The sequence below is a fragment of the Spea bombifrons genome, chromosome 8 (assembly GCF_027358695.1).
Source record: "Spea bombifrons isolate aSpeBom1 chromosome 8, aSpeBom1.2.pri, whole genome shotgun sequence".
NCBI classification, from domain to species: domain Eukaryota; kingdom Metazoa; phylum Chordata; class Amphibia; order Anura; family Pelobatidae; genus Spea; species Spea bombifrons.
Window position 1 is genome coordinate 10,522,614 of NC_071094.1, and position 27,003 is coordinate 10,549,616.

At 40.1% G+C, this 27,003-nt stretch overlaps 1 protein-coding gene across 2 annotated transcripts in view; it reads right to left on the bottom strand.

Moving 5' to 3' along the window:
• NLGN3 (neuroligin 3) overlaps positions 1–21,209 on the bottom strand; it is a 42,141-nt gene extending 20,932 nt beyond the window's left edge. For both annotated transcript variants that reach the window (XM_053472789.1, XM_053472790.1), the window contains exon 1: positions 21,113–21,209. The gene's annotated coding sequence lies outside the window, so the exon portion shown is untranslated. The remainder of the gene's footprint in view (positions 1–21,112) is intronic.
• Positions 21,210–27,003: the final 5,794 nt, after the last annotated feature.

Sequence of the window (27,003 nt, forward strand, 5' to 3'; positions counted from 1 at the left end):
CGCACTCCAAAATCTTGTGGAAAGCTTTGGAGGTTGTTATATGTAGCTGCAAAGGGGAGCAACTCCATGTAAAGGCCCATGGCTTTGGAATGGGATGTCCAACAAGCTCATATAGGTATGATGGTCAGGTGTCCACATCCTTTTTCCTCATGTACAGAGAGCTGTGGTCCCTGAAAAAGTTTTCATTCTCATGCTATTAACTACTTGCTGAGGCCAGTAACAAAAAATGTCTTTCTATTTCTGCTGGGGTAGCAGTGGAGTATGTGTGCAAATTACGTAGGCTCAGTTGATGGACAAATGAAGACCTTGTTAAACGATGCTAAATGCCAATCTTCACATACGTGACACTGCAAAATATACGGTCAGACTGTGTGACTATATGATCATATTAGCAACGTTATGAATGTGTCGATTTGTTTATATAATTCTTGCTTGCAGAAAAATGTATTTAGTCCTCCTGTACCTCTGTACAACATTTCAAATACTCAAAGAGAAGACTTGTTTTAGGCGGTGTGGCCAGGGGATAGGGAGTTTACTCAAAATTTTTTTGAGTTTGTGATCTATCCATAGCTATTTATGTAATTTAGTATGGCAATGAAAGTAATAATAATAATGCCTTTTTAATTGAATTTATTAATATGTTTTTTGTTTTGCAGTCACACATTATTGTGGCTTTGAGGGCTGTAGAACACAGCGATCCTCTCATATCTAGCAAACATTCTGAGCTCTTCATAAAGAGGAGAAAACAGATAACAAAAGAGGGACAGATGGATTCCAGTTTTATATAATACGCTTTTTAGACACAGATTGTTTCTACGTGAAATACTCTGCAGAGCCATTTGGCTCTGTCTCTCTTTAAGGTTGTTTAGCCCGAGCACACTGCTGGCATCAATAGGTGCTGATAGGGTCCACTAGGGCAGAATTTGGAGGTGAAAGCCTGGTTCACCGAAAACACAGTTTGTCTAGCAGGTTCCTGGCAAATTTAGAGATCTTATTTTAAAAAAGGCAAATCTGTTAAATTATAATTTTTTTAAATGTTTTATTTAAATATTTAATTTAGGACATTTCTGTCTAAAAGATGAATTACTACATACTATCCTTGAAACGTATCTCCTCATATAGCAGTATATATATTCTTTGGAGTATTGGTGGAATCTTATGAAGTTTGCGTGCATGTTATTCAGGTTAATGTGTTTTTTCGTCTACGTAAATGGGGTTTAGTCAGGATGGCGTATACCATCAGAGATGCTGAGTTTTGCAGTCCGCTTGTCTCCAGAGAGAACATGCATGTTAACAACAAAAATATCTTTAAATAAATAATATGCAGAGGGCAGAATTGAGACCTCAGGACTCATAGACATGTAAAAGGTGTACTTATAACTGGAAACAAGAAGACAAAAAAAGAATCTAAAATAACTATTTGAGCTTCCAAAACATAGCCGTCCCTGAGATGAATTTTACATTTAGATTTTTCACAGGTAAAAAAAGCCGCTGAGATGTAAAAGCTGTATTTTGAAGTGATTGTTATTAAACATGCACAGTTTCTTAGTTAACAAATCAATCAATGTGTGAAAATTATGACAAATAAAGTTATTTTTATACATTGATTTCAACATTCTTTTTTAAAAATTGTGTGCTATACAGTCCTGTCTGTCACACAATCAGCATAAGGGGCCACACAGATGGAGGACAGAACAGAGCTGTGTGATTCCAGTCCTTAAGGGCTACAAACAAGTTAGGGATTCTGTATATTCTTGCCTGAAAACAAGTAATTTATTGGTTCTTTTTAGATTTATGTACCCAAGCTGGGTTATCCAAACATTGTGGCCTTTTAGCAGTCCATGAGGAACGGAGTAAACCCCTAACCCAGAGGATCCAGTAATGGAGTAAATGCTAATGTCCTTGTAACGCTAGACAACCAATGACTACATTTGGAATTACAATAAACACACATGAAATGCTGGTGGGAAAAAAATCCTCAACACAAGGCAACCCGGATGGGAAATGCTACTATTTACCCTCGCTAGTCTTCCCCTAACTTATTGGGAGTCACACCAGCATACACATACAGATTTCAGGGTGTCAGTAAACTGACCATGTATACATAAAAATGCACGGCAAGTAGATACATGCTGCAAATCCCATAAATGCCATTTAAAACACATATTTCTGGCATAAACACCATTAAAAGATTTTGCGGTATATATCTGCTGGGTGTGCGCTGACTTCATGTTTTGTTATGTAGAGTTTGGTGGTTTAATCATCACCCCAAATTTATATGTTTATGTCTTGACGCCCGGACTTCTGGGTTACCCTTCCTCCTATCGCACATCAATGTGCCTCATCAATGGTGTCCAGAGATGGCTTTAAATTGCAGGAGAGCCTCGGTGGGTGCAGTACTGCTGATTTATCTCCCTTCTAATCAATACAGCTATATTCAGATTGGATTGGATTCTCTACAATTGGGGCACTTTCACATAGTGGTGGGTTAAGCAATATATGGCCATATGATGTGACTGAATCTCCAATACTTATACCTGAGAGAAGTGTTTTTGAATGTCATTTATAGGATTTGCAGTATGTATTGGCTGGGTGATTTGTTGTTTTGTTGATCCATACAATGTTTTCTGACTGCAAAGCCTTACAAGTTTGTTTGAATAAATAATAACTATCCAAAGTGGCTTGAACTAGAAAGTGACTATACAGCCGGTGTATCATTAGTGTTATTTATTGAAAAGTAATGTAAAATTGGGTGGGTATGTATGCATTTCTAATGGCTGATGTATGTGCATGTAGATTGCTCATCAACTACATGACCAACATAATGCGTCTGTGATCACAAGGACATAAGATAAGTGCTCAAGTAGAATTTGCTTGGAACATAATAAGTTTAAGTAGAAACATGTTGTTTTGATGAATTGTGAAATGTAGGAGCTTGCTGCTCTTCTACTTCACACTAAGATACAGATATACTATACATATGCAAGTGAATATAGATAGATAAGGCATGCCCAAACCAATCTAAGAGGTCAAAATCCTGTTTTCCTAATTAACATGATATGAGCAAATTATGATTTAGAACAAAAATTAGGTTTGCATTCAGCCCCAAAAGAGTTGATGTTCAACCACAGAAATAAAGACATAGACAGCTTAAAGGACTTTTAGAATGTGAGGAGGAAATGATACTTTTCGTACATTTTATAATACTTATTAAGTAACAAACCTATACAACGGTCCTTTAGAAATTACAGCTCCATCCATCTAGTGTCCCTCTCCGGGGATCCAAATCTCTCTGGTTCCTTCCCTAATGTCCCTTCTTTCCAGTAGATCAGAATGTTTGCAGGATATACGTTCTAGAAACAACAATGACACGTTTATCAACAGGAATTGTGTCTATAAATTGCATTGTATAAACAAAATACATCATTCTTCTTCTAAACACCTTACTTACATATATAACTATCATTAGGTCACAAAAACCCTGCCTGTAGCAAGCTCTCTTACCACACGCCATCAAATTAAGGTTCTCCTGTTTGGCCACTGGAAATGTTATCTGGGATTGAGGCATTAATCAGAGATTCATTTCTTAGCTAAAATAGTGTGCCTAATTTAAGATTAGTTGTTTAGTATACATATGCAAATGACCAGGTATATGGTGGCCATGTAGTGACAACATGGGACCTGGCTTCTTGTTTCTCCATCACTGAGAAGGTGCAGCCTCCAAGTTGACGTGGTAGAGGCTAATACAGTGAGTGAAGTTAAACATGCATGGGATAGGCATAACGCTATCCTAAATCTAACATAACACCAAAGGACTGATTAATTTCTGAATCTTTACATCCGGAAAAAAACAAGCAGACTAGATTGGCCGAATGGTTCTTATCTGCCGTCAAACTCGGTCATATGATGAACCCGGTCTACTGCAGGTGAACGGAAGCGGAATCAATTGGCACCATTTACTATATAAAATGGTAGTTGTAAAAAAGCTCAGTGACGAAAAAAAGACAATGCCGTCCAGTGCTGCACAGCTTGCTAAAGTATTTTATGTCTCCATGGCGATTTCAAAAACGTGAAAGACATTTCGCATTTTTATTGCATCCTCGATTTTCAATCAATTAAAATCCTGTACATTAAAGAAGAAGAAAAGAACGCCATCTCACATTAAACTTATAGACTCTGCCTGGATAGGAACACTTACAGACCTTGCACAGATGTTAACCTTTTCTATGCAGGTGAGGTGATAGCTGTCAGTTTTAGAATGAAATGCTAATTATTGTAGATTTTTTTTTTATTTCAGGGAACAATGAAATCTGAGAAACAGGCTTGCTTTCCTAGTTAGTATGGTGCCTGCTGGCATCTATTATTTAGCAATGTTGATCAATTCCCCTTATCTCGTATTCTGTCCCAGTCTCACCCCACAGCGCTTCACATAAAAACTCTAGTTTTAGCAAGGGGTAAAAAAATATTTTAAAGTCTCCATTTTTTTCATCTGAACAACTCAAGCTATTTGTTAAATATGATGTTGCTACATCGGCTTGCCTTTCCTAAGCATATTACATTTTACGTAAGGTCCATAAAGTACAGCAAATGCACTTTTAATATAAAGTTTCTTCCTGTCCTAGAAGCTTCTGACTTTTTTTTTCCTTTTAAAGATGCTGTTCCACCCTCTCTGCAGAAATGAACACTTTTGGATTAGAAACATAATCCCTAGCATTGTTGAATGCTCATGTAGAAGTTTGTCTCATTCCTCATTATTCTCGTTACACAAAATCAACTATTAATAGGTTGCTGACATACAAACTGAAAAGTCTTGTTAAAGTTATAAAACTTTTAGAAAAAAAAAAAAAAGAATACGATATAAACATGGTAGGAAGTTCCATTAATGTTTTGTCTAAATGGAGAAACACCACCATAGATGAGGACACTCGCTGATGGCACTCGCTGATGGCATTAGTGAGCACTCCCAGTTGGTTTACATGAGAGAAGATATCTTCTGGGAATGCTCTTTATCACTTCAAGGCATATTAGGAGATCCAGTTAAAATCAACTAAATCAAATCATGGTGGAGATTGTGCTCCTTGGGATGAGAAGCGATTAGAGGAGGCAGAAGAAATCCTTAGCAGCACGGAAAGCTGTCAACAACAAGATTCTGTAACCTTCGTTGTGAACCATAGTTGATCAGTTTAATTTAAGGGCATCTATAAATAAAAACTTCTGTACCACTAGTACCAGATTAAAAATAAGTTTTCAAAAATGATCTGTTGTAGTATTAGCCATATGTGTTCCAGCGCTATTATTTTAGCTCAATCTACTAGACAAACACCCTGACTTCTTATCACACTGCCCAATGGTGAATAACAGTATTAATCACAGTAGGATACTCTGACTATTAAAAGTCCATGGAAGCTGCCCTAAACAACTCGGTGTGGTGTGTGAGCAGGGCAAATCACCCAAAATATCACGTGACAGCCTCTGGGAAGAAACAAATCAGGTTTTTGTTAGTACTTACCTACATTACTAGATAAAGCACTGTATTTTATGTTCAAGGAAAAGAAAAATCTTTTTTTCTCATGGGAAAATTTAAAATCTGGGTTTTTTGTCATTTGTTGAGTGAGAAGACGTCTGAGCATGACCTGGCCAAGCTAGGTCAAAATTCTAAGGTGCACAGACACTCATACTACCTCCAAGGACAACATTAAAAATGCTTGGGGGTTGAGTAGGTTATTACCCCAAGGGGAAAAAAGGGCTAGGGGAATTTTTAAGCATTTCATTATCCTGTCTCAATTACAATACACTAGCCTGAGGATCGATAAACATTTTACCATTTCTGCCGTTCCACATAAATATATATACATAATACTAATAGATGTTCATAGTATGACAAGAACACTGCCATGGGTTCCCTTGCGTCCTTGGAATAAATTGCCACTGTTATATCTAATACTTAATATTGTTTCAGACTCTACAGGGTGATAATTAAATCCCTTCTTGCAAAGTTAATATGTGCAGACTTAAAAATAAAACACTTCACTTAGCTGATGCTAGCCTTTTAAAGTAAAACGAAATATTTGAGTGAGACATAAAGTACAGAATGAAGAACAAATATGATTCCAAAAAATTATTCTTCAGTCACCATTTATCCAGTTTCCATTGAGTTCCACTGGTTCCATTCTTCTGTTCAAACAAACATGTATTGAATTTGTACGGAAACAGAAATAACCTTCACTATCAAATTGTTTGTCTAAGCCAGAACTTCAAGCATTGTCAAGAGTGTCCCAATACCACCCACCGCATGAGGCATTTCAGCGGTCCACATGAAATTACCTTGAAATGTAGATGAAAACCACTGATATTTATAGAATCCCCACATTCTGCAGAGGTAATTTTACCAAAATCTCTCTCTGTCTCTTCTATCGTGTCTGATTACTTTTTAGAGACTAGACTCGTAAAGGATGTATGGAACGGCTATGCAGCAGAGGAGAGATTATTGTACCAATGGAGTCTGAATACCAGATTCTCCACGCAGAGATCTGCACCAAGCACATATAAACCTTCTTCTCCAAAAAGACGAATTACACAGGACAACAGTGACCTGCACAGAAAATGTCATAGGCCTGACAAGTAGAGGTCCTCATTGTTGGGTTGTAAATATTTTTATTAATACGGTGATAGGATGGATAATGTGGTTTAGAGTTGGCCAAAATGATGAACAAAAGAACACCATTTGTCCTCTGTAAAGTGAATGGGACATTTATATTCTGCCAGTTATATAAGCTGAAAAACCAATGAATTCTCACTGCAATAGAATTACTTACTCTAAAATATCATCCGAATCCGCGTTTCCTACGCAGGCATGAGTGTTTGGGACAATGTTTCCATCATTATTATCCCACTGATTTTAATAGTAATAAGGCTTCATAATTTTGTTTGTTTATAAATCAGGAACTATACATTTAGAGATTTATCTCATGTTCAAGTATGTCCTGGAGGACACTGACATTTACATTATATAATATCTTCCTGCAGAAAGTACAGACATAGTTCAAAGTTTATAAGCTCCAGCATTTGATCAAATAGAGATTCACTATTGTGACTCTAGTGTCAACTCCCTAAATCCTTTCAATATATGAACCTGTACAAGGGATACACCTGACAACATGTGTCATGAACTCTTTGCTCTATACCCTGCTCTACTGATTACACATATTGTTGTTTACCTTCCTGTCCCACACAGCCCCACTTACATGCTATCCTATATATATATATATATATATATATATATATATATATATATATATATAGTCCTGCTGACTTCAGATGGCTCACAACATCCCCGCTGCACAGTATAGCATAGGAGAGTGAACTGCACTGCATTTAATGCAAGACCCAAGAATCTGCTTACAAGTTCTTTTGCAGGTTGTGTAAGGCTCCAAGCCACCTATATATTACATGCACCCATACATTCTGAATAGCTGTCTGGTGCATTGATGCCCATGGTATCTTCCCACAAGTCTATTGTTATTGTAATAGTCCAAGATACTTTCCAATCCACTCCATTTCCGCACATCAAGAGTGCCAATATATTAAATATTTAGTTACAGCCTACTTAGCACAGCTAGGTCATTAATGTGTAAGTGAATGAGTATCTGTTTTAAACATAGTATAATATTACACATAAAGCATAAAAAGCTACCAGTGTAAGACTATAAACCATTTTTATTGTACGAGTCCTGTAAAAAGTTATTGTGCATGACTGAGGGCCAGTTGGCCTGTCTGCGTGTAAAATAATGGCATCATTTATATAAGGAGCAACATAAAGTGTTAAAGTCGGAGAATAGAGTAACTAAAGGCATGCTAATATTTTGCTGGTGTGAAAGGAGTAGCGTGTGCACCGGTGTAAAGTGCAAAGGGACAGACTCACCAACTGCTAAACTCATTCATTAAAGCGCCCTATAACTCATGCTTTTTGTTTGTCAATCAGCGATTGTTTTGTAAATATTTTGCTTGAGCATAAGGGATTATTTTATCGCAGGTTACCTGGCATCTGTGCCAAAACATGGCAAACTAGCACAGCTAAACAATTGCCCGTTGTGAATTCAGCTCCCTTTTCTATACCCACCCTCACGATGGCTGCCTAAACCTATAATCACCAGCTGACTAGGGGAGAAATAATGATGCCAATACTGAGAGCAGAAGGTTAATGCTTCTGCTTCCAAACTGTATATGGGGAAAGAAATTTGCTTAAAGCAGCGTGATGGCAGAAAGAGAGACAGTGTGTGCAGAAGAGGTTAAGACATTAAGGGACGGCATTCTGCAAAAGACTGCACATACAGGACACCAGATGTGTTAAAAACAGGCTGCTTGTGTATGTGTAGAATGATCACCAAGCTCACCTGCACAAGTATCCGCAGAGAAACACTGTCCATGGTACTGAACAGAACCAATCTACAGTTACATTTTTAGCAATGCTTTTGAGGGCATTATTAAGGCTGCTAGGTGAACACGGTCTTTCTCAGACGCTTTTGGACGGCAGAGATCGGTCGTACCGAGCAAAGAAATAGGTATGTCCCCAAAGATCGCAGTGTGGGCAGTGACGAGCTATCAGTGAAACATCTCTTAAAGTGGGACAATTCTACCTTTGTCTCAGTGGGGTAGCAAATTGTTCCGGGATCTGCCTCATTAATCTTTTCCTATATATTCTAAGGTTGCTATCTCTCCCAAACAGGATAGAATTCCCCTCTCAATCAGCACCCACATGGACTACAGTATTGTCCCCAGGTTTATACTTCTCCACGGAGCGTATAATGAAATCTGCCATTAGCTTGGGTCTCCCTTATGGCTCCTCGACACATAGCTCGCAGCCGCACGCTGATTAACTGTTCTGCCACATTGGACACTCTGTTAGCTCTGTTATATGCTCCAGCCGCAGTTTTTATAAAGTCCCAATTTTGTATTACTTGTTACATGTTTGCAACAACCATTTGTGGCTAAAACCACTTTTGCTGCACCATGTGGCACATATTCTCCTGTGTAGAACAAAGTGAGGATATATTTATTTAAAGTAAATGTATGTGTTGCACAATAGTATGCATGAACGTAGGGCTGCAACTAACGATTATTTTAATAATCGATTAGTTGGCCGATTATTTTTTTTGATTAATCGGATAAAAAAAAAAGCACATTTTTTTAATTTAAAATAATGTAATAAAAAACTTACAATTTACACTTTCATCTCTTTATCGCAATGGCCTCTCGCTATTCACCTTCTTATTTTACTGACATAATAATAACAGCTACAAGAACCCAAACACAGTGCTTCTCAAACTAGGTTTTAATACAAAGTTATTAGTAAATATTAATTCATGTGTTAACTATTTTTCATATTTAATAAAAACTATGAGAAAAAAGCCTTGTTTATATTTTCTTTTATTTACCAAACTGCCCCCAGTTATGCACATCTGACCCCCAGCTTGCCACTCTGCCCCCAGATATGCCTTATACTCATTATATGCCAGTAATATGCAACTGAGCCCCCTGATATACCTTTTACCCCAGCTATGTCTTATGCCCCCCTGATATGCCTAATATCGATATGCCCTATACCCCCTATATGGCTTATAACTGCCAATATGCCACTCGCCTTCATTTATGCCTTATACCTCCCTATATGCCACTGTGCACCCTGATATGCCACTCTGCCCCATAAATGCCCTGCACCACCCTGAAATTCATTATACTCCCTGATTCACCATTCTGCCTCCCCCAGATATGCCACTCTGAAATTCATTATAGCCCCATGCACCACTCTACCTCCCCCTATACACCACTCTAACTCCCCCAGATATGCCACTTTGCCTCCCTGAAATTCATTATACCTCCCATACACCACTCTGCCTCCTCCCCCTCCCATACACCACTCTGCCTCCTCCCCCCTCCCCATTCACCACTCTGCCTCCTCCCCCTCCCATACATCACTCTGCCTCTCTCCCCCTCCCATACATCACTCTGCCTCTCCCCCCCCATACATCACTCTGCCTCTTTCCCCCTACCCATTCACCACTCTGCCTCCTCCCCATTCATCACTCTGCCTCTCTCCCCATTCACCACTCTGCCTCTCTCCCCCCTGAAATTCATTATACCCCCCATATACCACTATAACTCACCCATACACCACTCTGCCTCCTCCCCCTCCCATACACCACTCTGCCTCCCCCCCATTCACCACTCTCCCTCCTCATTCACCACTCTGCCTCCTCCCCCTCCCATACACCACTCTGCCTCCTCCCCCCTCCCATACACCACTCTCCCTCCTCCCCATTCACCACTCTGCCTCCTCCCCCTCCTCATTCACCACTCTGCCTCCTCCTCCTCCCCATTCACCACTCTGCCTCCTCCCCCCTCCTCATACATCACTCTGCCTCTCTCCCCCCTCCCATACATCACTGCCTCTCTCCCCCCTCCCATACACCACTCTGCCTCCTGTCAGCAACGGAGGTTCACAAGACACCAGGGTGTCGGGTAGAGACAGAGTGGTGTATGGGTGTATCCACCACTTTGCCTCCTCCCCCTTCCCATACACCCCTCTGCGCAGACACCCACCAGCTGACAGAGAGGATGGGGGTCTGCACGATGAGCACAGACAGCCTCCGTTACTCCCCTTCACTTCCGCTGGGGCTTCTACATCATGTGATTCTGGCGCTGCATCATAGAAGCCCCAGCGGAAGTGGAGGGGAGAAACGTAAGTTGTCTGTGCGCATCGCACGGACACCCACTGGCTGACAGTGAGGGGAATCCAGGTCCCCTGCAGCTATGGATTCTGGTGTTATAATCCGATCTCTGTTTGAGGTCGGATTATATAAGGAGAGGAGTTTTTCAGAGCATTTGCTCTGAAAAAAACTTTTTTATAATCGAAAAAAAATCGATTCGACTAATCGATAATGAAAATCGTTGTCAACGATTTTCATTATCGATTATTATCAATTTTATCGATTAGTTGTTGCAGCCCTACATGAATGTTTATCTTTATATATATATTTATATCTATATATATATATATATATATATAAATATGTACATTTCAAAGTGAAATAAATCCTAGTTTTTAGTAGGGACTTGATGGTAATATGAGATATTATTAGCTCCCTGCCAGAGAGAAGGGGTAAAAAGTGGTAAAAGGTAAGTTTTGCCACAATTTTATTATAACTAAATTATTTTATGAAACCTATGTGAAATTTACTTTTTGTTTTGCAATCTATTCAACTCTTGAAGAGATCTTTGGATTAAAGCAAGGAGCTATTTTGGCACAACAAGCTAAGCTCCGTGGCGAAAGGTTAGTTTCCTAACTGGAATATAATACGTCTATCACCTTCATATACAGATAAACTGTAAAATGTAGGATTTACATTAAGAATGAGAAGATACTCCAGGTGATATACGCAGAAGCTTAATTAGTCTTAACGGTTTTTTTTTTCTGGCAAGGACATGACAATATCAATTTGTTTGTCTAGTCATAACAGCCAAGAACTTTTGTAATTACACCAAGAAAGAAAACCTACGTATAGTTAAGGGTGATGCTTGAGTGATGATTCAACATATGAACGGAATTACAAAAATGGCTGATTTTCTGAAAATAAGTGTTAATGAATTGGTCTCCAGTCATACCTAAGTATGTTTGTGTTAACCACAATATCAAATACTAGTTATGTATCTCTAACAATGTACTCTGCAAGAACTATTAAGCTATCCACTAATTAAAACAAAAATACACATTGATCCCATGAACTCAGTTCTTCTACTCAGTTTTTCAGTAATATATATATATATATATATATATATATATATATATATACACTTTTTGTTAAAGGGGGGATTGTTTAACATACTAAGCATTTGTAATCATTCTGTTTAATCAATGTTTATAGAGGCGCGCCATCAAAACAACAGTCAAAGGTTATTACAACAATAAATGCACAGATGGGATCCGGCATAGGAAATATGAACTCAGATTATCACAGTTGCATGAAGGTATCTACAAATACACGGAGCGATTGAAGACAGGACAGAAGTTTGGAATTGGAGGGTCTATGTTATTTCAGTAGAAACCCATACAGGTGAAAATCACTGGTCACATGTGGGTGCCACTCTTTTTTCCCGCCCAGTTTCCTGCTTCTCCTGCTTGGGCGCCACAGTAGTAAGCTACGGGCCCGCATTAGGTGGCCTTCGGACCACAATAGACGCCTGCGTGGCCCCAGTGATGCTCGGCCGGCACCAGCACCAGTGAAATCTGCAAGAGAGGTAAGGGGGTGCAGGAGAGTGAATGAATGGGTGAGTGAGTGAATGTGTGAGTGTTTAGTGACAGAAATGGGACCTGCAGGCTGCTAAAGGGGCAGAGGTGGCACATGGAGGTTGCTAAAGGAGTAGAAGGTGGCACAGGCAGGTTGCTAAAGTGTCAGAGTTGGCACAGGGAGGCTGTTTCAGGGGCAGAGTTGGCACATGCAGGCTGTTTCAGGGAGAGAGTTGGCAAAGACAGGTTGTTTCAGGGGCAGAGTTGGCACAGGCAGGCTGTTTCAGGGGCAGAGTTGGCACAGGCAGGCTGTTTCATGGGCAGATTTGGCACAGGAAGGCTGCTTTAGGGGCAGGGGTGGCACAGGCAGACTGTTTCAGGGGTAGAAGTGGCACAGGTTGGCTGTTTCACAGGCAGAGATGGCACAGGAAGACTGCTAAAGGGCAGAGGTGGCACAGCCAGACTGTTTCAGGGGCAGATGTGACACAGGCAGGCTGTTTCAGGGGCAGAGGTGGCGCATACAGACTGTTAAAGGGTCAGAGGTGGCACAGGCAGGATGCTAAAGGGGCAGCGGTGGTAAGAGAGGTAAGGGGTGCGGGGGAGTGAATGGGTGAAAAAATAAATGAGTGAGAGTTTAGGGGCAGAAATGGGACAGGTAGGTTTGGAGGGTCAGAGGTGGCACAGACAGGCCTACTGCATCAATGTCTGGCTTAGTGTATAGTGATAGGGGTTATGCTGCACTGCTGTCAATGTCTGGCTCAGTATATAGTGATATGAATTATGCTCTACCATATCTGTTCATTAAATGTTATTTATTTAAACCTATTTAATTTATTTATAAGACAATTGATCTTTTCAGATTTCTAGTTTTTTCGAGTTGACATAGTTTACAAATTTGTGAAATAAATATTCTTGCCAATATTCTTTTTTTTTTTGGGGGGGGGGGTGACACATACAGGATCCGTCCTGGATGCCAAATACTCTAGGAACAGCCCTTCTCATGTGTTTTGGAGGATCTCTGATAAGGAAAAGGGGGGCTGTGGTAGATATTAAGGCACACAGTAATGCAGACAGGAGACTGCATCACTTATAGTGATTGAGGGGGAATATAAGGACTGGCACACTGAGCTGTGGTAGCCAAAAGTAACATGATATGGGATTCCCTCAAGATTGTAAGCTTGCGAGTCGGGCTCTCTCCGCCTAATGTATCGATTTGTCTTAGTCTGTCAATTCTTGTCTTGTCAGACCCCTTGAATTTATGTATTGTATTAAGGGCTGCGTAAACTGTTGGCGCTATATAAATAAAAGATAATAATAACGTACAGTTATACCATGAGACAGAGCTGATCAGACAACATGATTATAAGGACTGTCCACGCTAGTGGAGGCTAATTAAATACAGGGAGTGAAATCATTTGAACCCATAAAATCCATCCAGTAAAACCGCTGGTTTACTTCCCTGAAATGGTGCTGGATAAAAAGAGAAGTAGTAAAAAGTGGTAGAGGGTAAACATAACCAAATAACTAAATTCATTTATTACACCTACGTGAAACATGTGCCCTTTGTGTTGAAAGCAATTGTTATAGAGAGTTTTAGATTAGAGAAAGGAGCTATTTGGGCACGAAAATCCAATCTTTAATAGCAGGAGCTAGAGTGGTGGAATAGATTGAACACCGGGGTAAAATGCAGTGTGCAGTCTGTTATGGACTTGTAGTGAACACTTTTGCAGAAAGGTTAGAAAACAGGGCATTCACACTAAATATGTATTAAAGTACCCCTATATTCTAGCATCTACAGAAAGCGGGACGCACAGTAGGAAAAACCTTACTGAGTTCTGTATCGTATGTGTGTTAATGGAACTTGCTCCATTGAAAATGAAGTGTGTCTATACGCAACTCAACCAGGGTTGCCCACCACCCAAGATCCAAACAATCAGGTAACATATGGACAAATCCCAAGCTGGGATAACCAATGGTATTGCAGGAATCCAACCTACTGCTGGTTGTATACGGAATAACCCCCTCTGTGCTAATGAGAAAACAGCTAGATCCTACATTCTACAGCATTTTCTAGTCCTAATGTTTATCTATTCACCATTTATTTGAGTTCCTGTAGTCATATTCCCGTTGTTTCCAATACCATCTAAGGCACAAGGTGCAGGAAACCTGCAGCACCGAACTACCCTGCCAAGTTGCATAAGTTGGGGGAATTTCGTAATGTTTTTCAAAGACAGTGGCCAGGGCTACCTATTAATGAATAGCCCAGGACCAAAATAAAAACATTTATTGGCAGAAAAAAGTATATATAAAAAAAATTATAACCAGTTTTGGGCAAATGTGTTTAGCAGTCAAATAATTTTAAGGAGCAATCTGAAATTTTTTAGGAGTCAGAAAGGAATAAAGCCTTAAATGACTGAGCAAATGATACATTAGGTTAGGCGTCAGCGTATATATTTTAGCCATGGTTAGCGAGTTTGTCCAGACATGACATTAAAGGCAAAGAATGCACTTAATACTTGAGGGTTAAATCCCCCAAAGAAAACCTATAAATAAATTGCAGTACGTGGGTTTGAATGTCAAGACAGATGAATAAAGTGACAGGAGTAGTTGTTGTTAACTAGTTGTTGTTAACGATATATATTTAGAAGAAGGACTTCTAGTGGGGTACTTCAAGTACTGGAACCCTTATCTTTTCATATTTTTACTAGTGATATTGCAGAAGGTCTTAATGGTAAGGTATGTATTTTTGCAGATGATACAAAGGTCTGCAACAGAGTAATCCTCCCAGGTGGAACAACTCAAATGGCAAATCACTTAAGTAAATCTAAAGAATGTGCGGCAGCTGCAGTTTAATGTTGATAAATGTAAAATAATGCACTTGGGACGTAAAAATCCCAAGGGAGTATTAAGCATTGAGGACACTGTTCTGTCAGTAGCAACGGAAGAGAGGGACTAAATAGGTATTTCTGAGGATATTAGGGTAAGCAGACAATAAAATAACGCTTTGGGAAAAGGAAGCAGGCCGCTGGGTTGTATAGCAAGAGGCATTAGTAGCAGGAAGGGGAAGGCCGTTCTGGCGCATCATGATTCTCAATTGTATAGAGTTCTGGATACCCCATCTCCAGAAAAATATTGACACATTGGAGAAAGTTCAGTGGAGGGCTGCTAAAATGGTGAGTAGTTTGCAAAATGGAAGACTAAGGGTTCTAAATATATATATAACTTGGAGGAAATAAGAGAGGGGAGATGCAATAGAAACATTTCAATACACAACAGGATTTAACATAGTACAGGAGGTGAGTTTAAAACTAGAGGATCAGAGGTTTTGAAGTAATGTAAGGAAGTTCTACTTTACTGAGGGGTAGCGGAAGTACAGTGAGGGAATTATAACAGTCATGGGATAGACATTAAGCTATCCTCATTACAGGACCAGTCCAAGGACTCGTAGCGGTTTGAATCCCTTACATTAAGAAAAATGGGCAGCCTATAAGGGCAGAAGGTCAACAAATTCTATGTATCTATGCACAACAGAGGGGCTTGGGTCCGAAAAAAAGGGTCAAGACCCAAGCATTTCTTCTAACCAATTCCCTGGTTTTCTGGGATAAATCAAAGTTACCTTTATGTATTATTTGCTTTTTCGTATTATTTGGTTACAGAGCGATACATCTTGTTTTTACAACTGCAGTGCTATAAGTGGCACGAAAACCACTTGTATTTGTACAAACAGAGCGCACGATTCTCAGAACCCATGGCGGTGAATCATAAAATGGGAAATGTATTTGCGCAACTCTATTTATAACATTCCTGTAACATTATGATGTCTGTGCATTTATTTCATGAACGGTAAATATTTACAATGTTTAGTATGTTCTGTGCAACTATGACAACATAGGTCGCATGTATGTGTATGGGTTATATGCATGCATGCATGATTTCATGTAAAAGACCGAGTATGTTCCCGGCCCTATAGTGTGTAGAATCTAATCTAGTATGAAAAGGCTGTGTGTTTGTATTTATCTTGCATAAGTGGTGTTTGAATATTTTCCAGAAGGGACACATTGTATTTAATTAACTGACAGCTTATTAATAGGAACTCAAAGAGTCAAGGGAATAAATAAATAAATAAATAAATGCGGCTTAGAAGGAGAGAGTTGATGCATGGGGAAGGTACAGATAAAGCACACTGTTGGACTGGGGAGTAAAAATAGGGAAACAGGTTCATATGGTGTGCTTCTAAAGAGCTACAGTTCGTTCTAAAACATGTAGGCAAGAATGTATATTTCTGCCCCTCCTAAATATGAGAGTTTAGCATTCAAATTCTAGAAACATTGATCAACCTCTGCTAAGTTCTGCATATAAACAAGGTGGGAAAAATACATGTACAAGAAAAATATCCTCAAAAGTTTAGCAACTACAACGGCTAGAACTAGTTCATGGTGATATCGAGAATTCAGGACATTAAGACATATCCACATTAAGTCATCCATCCTGGCAAACATACAACAGACAAACTGCGCATGCAGTAATCGGGCCCCGCTCACTAAAAAGCCCCGGGGGCCACACGTGAATCCACTGGCCAGACTCACCTATGGCAGAAGATAAAGGGGGGTGGATCCTGTCAAGAATCATCTTAAAGTAGAATCTGTCCTCTTTAATATGTAAAATTAGCATATAATTAGAGAATGTACATTTATTACATTTGCAGAGCCGTGTAAAATCAATCCCTGCCAGCATTTACAGTTTATTGATCATCTGATTTCTCGTAATCTAGGTGTTGACATTGAGCCGTTTTTATGAAATATATATGATTTGACTCAAAAATGGGTATTCTGTAATTCTCTCTCTTTTTTTTTTCCAGCCGAGTACTCCTATTAAGAATTTCCCACTCATGTACCCCAAATAGCAATCCTTTGTTCCACAAATACCAGTGAGGGAAATTATTATTATAAATGCCATTATATTCTGAAATGTAACATATTGAAGGAGCACATGACATCATGTTGAGAAATGTTGTTTTATGCCGAGGCTTTCAGAGGGGAATATAGTGTTCAGTAAATGATGGTTATCTTTAGTGGGGTATAACAAGGCAAGCCACAATATACACAACATGACCTCATAAGTTTCCCGCAGGATACACAAAATAGAGAAGAACATAAGGAATACTAAATGTACATGAGATCTACATTTCCGTGAGAGACATGGAGCTGGAACCAGGACTTCCATCATAACAACTTTATGTTCCGCATATTTAGCTTTGGTTTATTAACCCCTTAATGACAAAGCCCGTACATGTACAGGCTCAAAATGCATTGTTTTCAATGGGTTTAGGGGCCGCCCATTGTCCTTAAGGGGTTAATATCGCCCAATATGTCAATTGAAGTCCCAGCTCAAACTTCTCAACTCTAGCCTTGACATCGGACATATTGGGAATTTATTTATAACACTGAATACGGGAGGAGAGTCCACATAGGTCCAATATAGGGAGACCTATGTGGACTCTCTATATAACTGTTTAAGTGTAGGTTTGGTCACTACTGAAAAGCACATGGGTTTCTGACATACAAGGACAGCATCCATGTCAAGGCCTGAAGTGCCTAGAGGGTAACTACAAGGTGTTTACAAATGATTATAATACTGGTTGGACAGAAGAAGTTTGGACCTCAGCACTAATGGCACAGATATAGAATTTTATTAGTCCCAACCACAGTACAGGTTGGGGTGAAAGTGAACGTTTAACCAAACGGCTTTTTCTAACGTTTAACGTTTATCTGAATGTCAACAGGTCTGTGCGGGGACACATTACCCGTTTAACTTATATTAAACCTGTAAACATAAAAGACGCAAGGGTGGACAAGTCCCCGGGAACAGAGTTCTCATGACTTCTAAAATTTTACTGGCAGCACCGAATTTATTGTGTGGTTTTGTTTTAACCTCTATGGATGCCTCTTTCCCGGCTCTAAAAAAAAAATTACAAAAATGAATCAACCTGACTTTGTTTTTATAAATTAACCTTCACCAAACAAGGCAAACGTTTTGAAACAGAGCACTCGGAGTACATCATAGGAGAGGCCTATAAATGCAAGATTTCTTGAATTTAGAACGTTTTAATTCATAAAAGGCACATTTCACCTCTCCTTTTGTTCTGGGAAAATATAAGTACAGAGAATACTTATAATGGCTCTATTTCACCAAATATGCCCTTTGGATTGTTTATTAAACATACCTTAGCAGATATGTCATTGTAATTCTTTCTTCTAAAGGTTTAAATCTTTTGGTTTCTGTGATGACTACCTAGCAGTGTCTTCTTTTGGGTCACACGACAATTAAAGTGTCCCCGACAAAAACTATTAATGAGGCAAAGCTATGTTTGCGTTAAGGATTAAATCTGGGAAGGTTTAGAAACAGTAGTAAGAATGATGTTTCTGATGTTGCATTAGTTACAAAAGTGTTCAGCTCAGCAGATTAAGTGGAACAGGACCACAAGAGCAGCTAGTCCGCACCTGATAACTCTCAAGAGAATTTCAGGAATTGGAGTGATTTGTCCCAGAGCTTGAAGCATCTTGGCCTGCGCATCGCCAGATGAATCACATGACCTGAATATTCACGTGAAGGTCACATTTCCAACAGTAAGATTCTCAATTAAGGTCAGATCTTTGCAAATAAAGATGGACGAGGTTATATGAAGGTATGTTGTCACTGTTCCGCACGTTATTTAAATAATCCCTCACCGCTGGGGACTGGCAAACAGAAACAGGTGGGGGTCCTTTCCATACGTAGGTCCAAAGTCATACCATCACAATTAAATAAAAGTGGTAGCGCCTATATCCACTGTGACTACAATCATTAGCTAAAGCATGTGGGGCTACCCAAAAGCATTATATTTTGGGTGGGCTGAAACATATGTCTCGTTCCTGTAAGTGCCCCCAAGGACAACTGTTAAGCTCATTCAAGGTGCATCTCAAAGCAAAGAAAGGAAGAATAAAGCTATGGAAAACTCATGAGATTGTCTCATGACTCCTAAACATAAACGTGTCCATCTTAGTAAATCACACATACAACGGTTTTCTGCTAACAAAGTGACGGCCGGTTTAAAACAGGTGTTAGTTTTATGTATTCTTCTTCATAAAGAACAAGCACAGTTAATGGTCCACAACAGCCAGGAGAAAGGTTACAAATGGCGGCACGCGAAAGATAAACGTTTTTACAGAATATCAGACATTTTAGGAGCTTCGCTTGACATACATATAATCCAGTTACCAGACACTAATGAAAAACACAAACTGCAGGGCTACATTAAAATGAATGCCGTTTCCCCAGTGTCCCTCAATAAAAGGGCAGGCTGGATGCAGGTAGACGCAGCATGGGATATTAATGAGTCTGGAGTTACGAGTGGGGTGATGTACTTGGGAATTTGGGAATTTAATATTTCTTCACTGTAGTTTGGAGTGTTGGCAGAGCCTCATATGGACGGCCGTTGTGGAGGTGTTTGGGAATGGATTGTAACAAAGTTGACAAGTGTATAAAAATATGTTATGTTATGATTTTCTCCAGTACTCAAACACGAATCCAGAAACCCAAAGACCTTCAGGAGGGCTTAACGTCCAGATAGTGACTCTTTGGCCACGAGGTCTACTAGAGAAACTACACGAGACCATTAATCTGCTGGGCCTGGTTCCCAGTTCATCATGCTAGTTCTGTGACCCAGCATTATAGCGAATATATTGCATGTGTTAGGCCTGCACACTAAAAAAAAGTATACTGGGCTACAAAAATAAGAATTATGCTTTATTTCATCATGTCGAGATGTGCGGGTGACACGGCCAGAAAGATTCCCTCAATAGTGTATTACGGAAGAATGAGGTCCCCCCGAAGAAGCCAAGCGTGCAAATGGTGGATGACAAGAAGTAGCAACTCACTGAAAAGGCAGTGAAAGGGTGCAAAATGTATGGAATCCTCTACCAGCAGAGGAGGTAATTCTAATGCAATAACAGAACACACAAGCACTTTATACAGACATGCGGTTATACGCAAAGCCAACGGAAAACCAAAATCTTCTGTGTCCAGCCTATAAGCAAGAGCCTTATCGGTCTCTGTATATATATTACGCTTTCAGTACATCTAAAATATATTCCTATACTTTTATACCAAAAATACATATTTTTCTGATTGTATAGCCACATCATACAGTCAATAAATACATAGAATCACACAATTAGGTCTTTTTCGTCTACTGGATTAGATGTGTATGTGTGCAATTATATGTAAAACCAAATTATGTAATCCTGAATATACCAGATGGGTTGTGTTTTAAGAGACTGTATTCCCACAGACATGCAGGTGATATATATATACATTATTATATATATATATATATTTATATTATGAGCATATGTTACCCATAGTGAAGATATCTTGTGCACATATGTGAGTGTATATGTTACCGCATGTGAGGAGCCTAGGGTTTCCTGGAAGCCAGCAGCACATGTATGTTATGTGTCTGTTGAATGTATGTGGAATACATATGGTGCATAGTCTATTTTTTGATACACCGTGATATAAATATATGGGGGGTGATGCAATCTGCGTTCTGTATAGAATCATGGATGGAGATGACGCACGGTATTTTGGACACGCTGGGATGTACATACATTGCTGTATGGGTTTTTATGGTATATCGGGAGGTTGCTGTGTCTGAGGATTACCTCTGTCTCTAAATTAATATATTTATTTATTTTTAATTAAGGGAAGGCTTTGGGTCAATGAGAAGTACAGCGGGTGTTAATGTGTCCGTGCGTTAAGGGGTATATGGTCATACAGAGGTTGTCTCACCCGACTGCGTGTCCGCTCCGGGTGTGTCCGACCCGGGGCCTCTCTCCGGTTCCCCTCGTCTCCCGCCGCCCGCAGCAGCAACAGCAGCAGCATCAGCTCCGGGAGCGCGCACACTTGGATGATGGGGGGGACAGGAATAGATAGATGCAGGGAGCGCGCTGTGGGGGCGTGGCTACGGCCATGAATGTGGCAGCATACTGAGTACCAGCCCTGATGATGATGCTCGGGGCTTCTTGCACTGTGGCGTAGGGGGTGGTGGGCAGTCCTGCCGGAGCTTTGGCGCTGAGTGAAGGGAGTTGCCTTCCCTTCATGGAGTATCCCTACCATGACCTTGGTAATAAGGAAGCTGTGTGTCGTTTATGACGGGCTGATGCCCTGCTTGAGGACTGTCCTGCCCTGACCTTGGTGTTGGTTGGCTGAATGCGTGAGAGTGATAACGGTCCTCGGGGTCTAGCCTTTACCTGCTGTCATTATTTAGATGTTTTGTAAAGAAGAGATAGTTTCACAATTGATTTTGAACAATTGGTCAATTCCCTGCACAGAATGTCGCAATCTTTGATTAAACCATGACTTTTATTTCAGACAGACATCTGTTGCATCTTGTAAAAAGACATGCTTCTCTTCTAGGGAGCAAAAACCCATGCCTGGTAAGGATGACAATGTTCATTTTTAGGACACACATCCCTTTGACCCTCATTCTTGTAGAGTGTAACCAGTTCAAGTTCATCCCAAAGGTGTTCGATGGGGTTGAGGTCATGTATAACTTAATGTGTGTTCATATTAGCTTAATTAGGGGGGGTTGCCTTCTTTTGGATCAAGAATAGGAAGGTTAGGTAGAAGGGTTGAGCTTGATGGACTTAGGTATTTTTTCAACCTTACAAACTATGTAACTATATTCATAGTTGTTACAATTTTGCCCGTACACGGTGACCACTCTCCTGTTATGTGACAATCCTCAGGTCCTCTGATTTGTTTCCAGGAGCCCCTGGTGTCTACATGAAAAGCAGCAGGTCACCTATGCAGGACACTTCCCAGAACAATTTCCCCTGTCACCTCTGTCCAGGTTTGAATTGACTGTTAGCTTGCCCATGGCATTCAAAGCCCTATTGGCCATAACCGATCTGCCCTTAGTCCCTTTATCCATATTGAGTTTTGTTTTTGTGTATATAACCACCTTGTTTCACCAAATAAAAGTTAGTCTGTTGTGTGCCTGGGCTTCTGTCATTACTCTAGTGGTTCATTTGGAGCTTGTTTAACTAGATCAGTGGCTCTCAACCTTCCTAATGCCGCAACCCTTTAATACAGTTCCTCATGTTGTGGTGACCCCAACCATTAAATTATGTAATTATTTAATGTGAAATATGTGTTTTCCGATGGTCTTAGGCAGCCCCAAAGGGGTCGCGACTCACAGGTTGAGAACTGCTGAACTATTTGATTCCCTAGCACTTTAGGCTCCGAGAACCATAGCGGCTACCAATCCTTTAGGACCCCCAGGTTCCTTTTACAATCCTGTCATAAATTACAAACATGCAATTGTGTATGGGAAAAAAATCAGCAAAAAAATATATTATAATCTTATTTTTATGAATGGCAGACCAAAACCAGTGGCAAAAAAGGACCTAGCACGGAATGTTTCATTTTGAATAACATTGACTCCTTATTCACAGTAGAGCACTGGTTCCCAACTAAGAGAGGGCTGGCCCCTTCTGGTCCAGTAACGTGAAAGTACATTGCATGGTCCTTTTGGTTCCAGAACCCCTTCCACAATTAACACACAAATTATCTCTAACAAAGACACACACACTTACCTTACAGGGGGCCTGTCTTTAGAGCTGCTTGCCAGCTAGCACACACTAACAGGACAGGATTTAGTCCTTCTATTCTTATAGGGAGGTTTTTTTAATACCCAGAGGGTTTGTGTACTTAGGGGACTGAATTGGTAAATACTGCAGTACTTACAACACTCTCAAGAGCCCTAGCAACAATGTGCTCAGCACATAATGAGCATGGCCTCAGGTTTTAGGGTTCTTCATAGATTCCATCATTTTTTTCTGAGGATCATTGTTCCCATTCATTTAGACCAACAATCGCCCCAGTTCCGAAGTGTACGACTGGTGGAGCTGTTTTGAAGATATAGCAGCTTGTTGACAATAATACACCGGGAGAAATCATTCTTTACAGGTCGCTGTACCCCACAGAGCTTCTGTTTGCTTGCTGTGTTTTTTGCCTGTCCTTCCTCCGCTGTGCAATGATGTCATACTTTATTGACTATGCATTTCACCCTTATTAAATCTCTTCACGGTATATCCATGCCACCCTTTCCTTTGGATTTTAAGATTGAAAGTGTGGAAACCTTCCCTTTTTTATCCAATAGGTCTTCTGATTTTTTCCTAGATAGGGGTTCAGGGGTACCTCTGCAACATCTCCGGTAATTTCTCTAAATGCTTGTAGGTACCTTTGGCAAGACAGAACAATCCAACAGGGAATCGCCTGCACGGAGCAGCTTCTTTACAAAAATCAACAATTTAAAGTGTGAAGATGATTGGCAATTTAATCCTTTGATTAAGGCAAGTCCATTCATCTCCGTCCTCACCCTGCACTGCCACTACCTTATATGTTTATCTGATGTTCAATAAAGATTTGCCACTCACCTTCACACTGTAAAACATTGATTTTCTGCGGAAGCTGTTTTGCACCATCAATCACTGCTGAATTTTGCTGTCATTTCCAGTTGTGACACTGGAGTATCACTTGCTTGTTAGCAGGCTTGTTGTACCCACCTAGTAAGATAACGGGGCCAGCACTTTCTTTTTTACTTCGATTAGAACTCATGGTTTAACATGGGTTGGGTTAACATAATAGGTCCAAACATCAGACTGTATTTCCATCCGCCATAATAGTTAAAAGCTATGTAACTGTAGCTACTAGTTTGGTAATCGCTGAAATATAGATCTGATAAGTGTTTTGCAAAACAACTGCTTTCTCAAGCCATAGCGCTTGAAGGGCAATTGCTCACACAATCATTTGGTCATTGCTTAGATTAAAATCTGACAAAGCAAATGTTTTGCAAAACAACTCAAAGTTTCTTAATGCTATAGCTCACAAAGGGGTTGTTTTCTGAATCTATTTTATGAAGAGATCTGTCCTTTTACAAACAGCAGAGCGACACTTTATGTACAAGTGGTTTATTTGTTTCTCATTGAAACGTTACTCATTTGGTTGGTGGATACAGTGCTGTGAATAAAGTGCTTATTTGTCCCTTTTAAACGTTCAGATCATTCAACTACTATTAACACAAGCCAACGGCAACACAAAATGCAGCTTTTAAATAACCATTTAATTTATTGAAGGTAAACCTATATCACCCATGTGGAAAAGTAATTGCCACCCTAAACCTAATAACCGGTTATGCCACCCTTGGCGCCAACAACTGCAATCAAGCGTTTGCAATAACTTGCTGAGGAGGAATTTGACGCACTTTTGGCATAATTGTTTTAATTCAGCCATATTGGAGGGATTTTTTAGGATCATGCCACAGTACCTCAATGGATTTGAGTCAGAACTTTGACTAGAGCACTCCAAAACCTTCCTTTTGTCTTTTGAGCCATTCATTATGGCATTATGGCAAATCACCGAGGTCCTGAAGCAGCTCCAGACACATTACCACCACCATTTTTGAATGTTAGTATGAGGTCTTTTATGGAATGCTACGTTAGCTTTATGCCAGATGTCTTCCAAAAAGTTCCACTTTTGACGCATCAATCCACAGAACATTATCCCAAAAGTCTTGGGCGTCATCAAGCTATTTTTGGCAAATGTGAAACGAGCCTTTGTGTTCCTTTTGGTCAGCTGTGGTTTTTGTCTCGCAACTCTCCCATGGATGCCATTTTTGCTCAGTCTTCTCCTTATCGTGAACACTAACCTTAACTGAGGAACGTGAGGCCCGCAGTTCTTTGCATGTTAATCTAGGTTCTTTTGTGACCTCCTGGGTGAGTCATTGATGCGTTCTTGGAGGACTTTTGGTAAGTCAACCACTCCTGGGAAGGTTCACCACTTGTCCAAGAGATAATGGCTCTTACAGTGGTTTGCTGGAATCCTCAAGCTGTAGAAAATAGACTTGTGCATTTATATTCGGGAGAACATGAAAACCAACACAAATGCTAATACCCAATACACTAATATGGCGGCGGGAAAACTTACACGAAGAGGAAGAAGCTAATCTCCCTGGTCCCTTCCTGCATACATGTCACTGCCTCTAGCATACCTTAAGTCTTCGTAGCATAGCAGAGGTTAACGGGGACGGAATCCGTAAGATCTCGCAGGAGTTAAAGCTTCTGGCTTGAAGTCAACGCCTCCCCAGGCCAAGTTTCGGCACCAGGAGTTAAAGGTCGGCAAGAGAAACACTATTGGTCACCGCCAGGGAGCTCCACTGGCATCAACCAATGGAGAGCAGCTGCTCTGCACCCACCTCCCCAATAACAGAACACCTTCCAAGGCCGGGGCCCATTGTCTAAAGAAAAGGGTTGCGCCTAGGGCCCTCCAAGGCACGAAGGCTTCTGTGAAAGGCAGCCAAGGCTCATTGATGCACGTGGGGGACAAAGGCTGGTCAGTGTGGACAAATGCTTAACTTGCTGAAAACGTTCATGCTGGTTCTGATGGGAGGGTGTCAGAACATCTTGCGTATGGTGGTGTCTACCTGCAGACCAGTCAGGTTGCCCATGCTGACCCCTGTCTACTGCCAACAGCGCCTACAACTGGTACGTGAGCATAAGAACTGGACCACGGAGAAATGGAAGAAAGTGGCTTGGTCTGATGAATTACGTCCATGGAGGCCCCACCTTGCAATTTACAGGACATAAAGGAACTGCTGCTAGCATCTTGGTGTCAGATAACACAGCACACCTTCAGAGGTCTGGTGGAGTCCATGCCTCAAAGGCTCAGGGCTCTTTTGGCAGGAAAAGGGGGACCTACACAATATTAGCAGGTGGTCATAATGGTATGGCCGATCGGTGTATATATCACAGACACAAGTATTTTATTTTCTTTGCATGATTATTCATTCCTATTGTGTCATCTTTGAGCTGTTAAATTGCTGATTGTGGTTGCTTATATAATGCTGGCCCTGCCACCCTTGGACACATTTAAAGTGCATACCAACAAATATTAATAAAAGGACAAGCCCTACATAGTTCTAATTAGTTGACTAAAAATGGTGCCAGGCCCTTTAAAGTGTGGAGGAGTCACCCACGCACCTTTAAGAATCATAAAAATAATATATAGTCTATAGATTTGCATATTTTCCAACCTGTATATCAAATTTAAATATCATTTTTTTTAGTCAGGGATCCTGTTCTTTCATTAGAGTCGAGTTTCTAGGCACAATTGAAAAAACCTGTAAAATAATATTTCCTTGCATTTTATTTTTTGTACCCTTTGTAACCAAAGCTGTTTTAACACTTTTGCGGTGCTCGTATTTAGCAGTTTCTTCTCTCCCATTTAGTGCACCCATACAATTTTTACATTGTTTTTTCAGGATGAGAAGGGCTTTAGATACTGTTTTTTTTAATTATCATATTGTTATCATTTCCAAGAAAAAAAAAAAACATGATGAAGAAAAAAAAACAAAAAACACTTTCTCACTTTCATTTGAAAAATCTTTTACTCATCTAAAAAAGCTAATTAAAAAATCTGCTAAATACATTATACTATTTGTCCTGAGTTCAGAAATACCCAATGTGTTGTTTATGTTTTCTTCTGCAAGTTATTGGCAATAAGTACAAGTAGTGTTTGCTATTTTAAAACCATTTTTTCCAATTCTGGTCCTTCTGCCACCATGTCCTATTTGGCATGTCCGAACCGGTCAGTTCAGTTAACCCCATGAAATATTTTTG